This window comes from Austrofundulus limnaeus, unplaced genomic scaffold (genome assembly GCF_001266775.1).
Source record: "Austrofundulus limnaeus strain Quisiro unplaced genomic scaffold, Austrofundulus_limnaeus-1.0 Scaffold430, whole genome shotgun sequence".
Taxonomy (NCBI): Eukaryota; Metazoa; Chordata; class Actinopteri; order Cyprinodontiformes; family Rivulidae; genus Austrofundulus; species Austrofundulus limnaeus.
In genome coordinates, this window is record NW_013952832.1 from 101,282 (window position 1) to 103,803 (window position 2,522).

General features: G+C 38.5%; 1 long non-coding RNA gene across 1 annotated transcript in view; it reads right to left on the reverse strand.

Moving 5' to 3' along the window:
- LOC106529243 (uncharacterized) overlaps positions 1-2,522 on the reverse strand; it is a 14,572-nt gene continuing 12,050 nt past the window's right edge. Inside the window, exon 3 of the long non-coding RNA XR_001311614.1 lies at positions 1-11. This is a non-coding gene — a long non-coding RNA (uncharacterized LOC106529243). The remainder of the gene's footprint in view (positions 12-2,522) is intronic.

Sequence of the window (2,522 nt, forward strand, 5' to 3'; positions counted from 1 at the left end):
TAATAAATATACTTTATTACTAGCTGAAGTCATCATTTTTCAACAAGCTAAAGTCTAAGTTACAGGCTGACTTCAGGTCTGGTTTACATCATTGTTATTTATAAAATGTATATTTTTCTGTATCAATCTAGCCTGGTCCTTGCCTTCCTACGCAGCTCCGCTCAATTCTAGTTTCCCTTCACTGCTCCGTCTGGGACTTCGCCCACTGAGTTAGATTTCGCTGGCAGATTTTTAGCCGGACCAATCAGAGAACAGAACGTCAATTTTATGCACAGTGTCTGCTTGTAGTTTATTTTACCTGGGCCAATCAGCAAACAGAAGGCGGAGTTTAGAATGACTCGATTTTCTGCAGTGTCTGCTAGTTATTTTAGCATACGGCAGTGGAGGAAGTGAATGAAACCAGTCTGTGTTGATAAGGCTTCAAATTAAAATAAATTTGTCTGACAAAGCTGCAGCTCTCATTTACAGTTGTCTCGTTCAGTTCGGTACTTTTCTCCTCTCAGTAGGGTTGTTTACAGCACACGCGAATTCCGGTTAGCTTCTTAGCTTAGCCTCCTTCACAGCGACATACGTCGCAGCCAACTGATCCAATCATTTTAAACTTCAGCAGAGGCCACGCCTCCTGCAAGAAACACTTCTCTATGTATCAAGTCCAGACCCTTGTACGAAGCAAAGTGAAGGACAGGGTCTGGTTTAAACCGGGCTAGTATAAATCTGCTGTTTTACATGATTGTTAAATGAAATTAACATAATTATTAATTTATTATAAAAACATGACTGATAATCTGTGAAACAGATCCCGTTCAGCTGCTGTTTATCTATTAGTTTCTATGGAGGCTGTGAGCTGTTGCCCTTTTAGACGCCATTTTTGCTCCTCCATGCTGTCACAGAGCCTACCAGTGTACGGTATGGGCGGGGCTCAGTCTATTGATCTTTATATTTAAGTCTATGAATCCTTAAAACATTTCTCAACCAAAAACAATCTTAGCCTTAAACTCTGGTCTGAAATACGTCTAAAAATGTGTTTCACTTCAAGCAAAGACTTCTAACAATACAGCATGTGTCACTTGTCAGAAAATGACCCAGATCTGAAAAGAGTTATCTTGATAGAGAGAGGATGTTTATTCAGATCACGCTGTCTCAATGGGTCACATATACCTAATATATGTCTTACAGCCATGATCATGTCAGAATATGAGCGCCTCATTTTCATTCCAGAAGCGAGGGTCTTTATGTCTGCGGTTTCACAAGATATTATCTGCCCAAACGTGTTTTATTAGTAGCAGACAAAAGCTCTCAGCTCACAAAGGTGTTAGAGCTCAGCATTAACACATCCTAAGATTGTGAATGGAGGGAAAAAAAGAAAGAACACGTGATTCACAAACCACCAAAGAGTTTTACTGCCTCTGGAGAAAAACGTGTCAAAACGCCTGAGAAGGAGGTTCACTCTGAGCTGCTGAAAAAATGGTGAATGGACTGAATTTATATAGCACTTTATCAAGCTCCACAGAGGCTGAGGGGTCGAACCGGCAACCCTCCGGTTACAGCAGGGGTTCTCAAGCCATTTGGGTCTGGGGACCCCTTACAAGGGCAAAAAATATTCCGGAGACCCCCTGTTTATTGTCATTTCAACCCCTAAATGCCATGGAAATATATATTTTTATGAAGTTTGTTATGTTTGTTTTATTAGTTCATTGTTCTTCATGCATTTTTAAAAATAAAAACCAAAGTAACATTTTAGTAAAAAATTTTTGGGGACCCCCCAAGATACCTCTCGTGGACCCCTGGGGCTCCGGGGACCCTAGTTTGAGAACCTCTGGGTTACAGCATGACTCCCCTGTAATAATAAGAAAACTCTCTACAACATGAATAAACAAATTCATATCAGATTGTCTGATTATAGGATATTTTCCATGATGAAAACCTCAAAATTTGATTTTAAGAAAATTTGAATATTGCATAAAATCAACAAAAATGACTTTTTAACCTCAAAATGTCCTGCTGAAAGGTTTGGACATATGAACAGTGCAGTTCATCAGAACTCTGTTTGCACTAATTACTGCATTTAAAGGGGGTGATATACAAAATAGATAATTGATAATATAATAATATTTAAAATTTTTAGCTTTATATCATGTTATAATGTCTTCCCCTCGTCAAAAACACATCCAGGATGTTGCTTTGACTCATTTATGCACGTTTGAGAAATCATTGATTCTCTTATGTTAGCCATTTGGAGCTGCCTAAATTCTTGTTGGTACAAAGCACTGCCTATTTGTACAAAACCCCTCCTGAAGCTCAGTCTGCAGCTGAGCTCAGGCCTCACTTCAAGACATTTAGGCTAAAATGCAGCCAAATTTATTTTTTATACAGTATATCCTGCATTTACATTTCAACTGAAGGTAACATAGTCACCTAAGTGTAAAATAGAACTGAACCACAGTGTGCCTGGAAAATACATATATATCTGTAATATATCTGTAATATAATACATTTCTTGTTTGGTTGCACCCCTAATATAT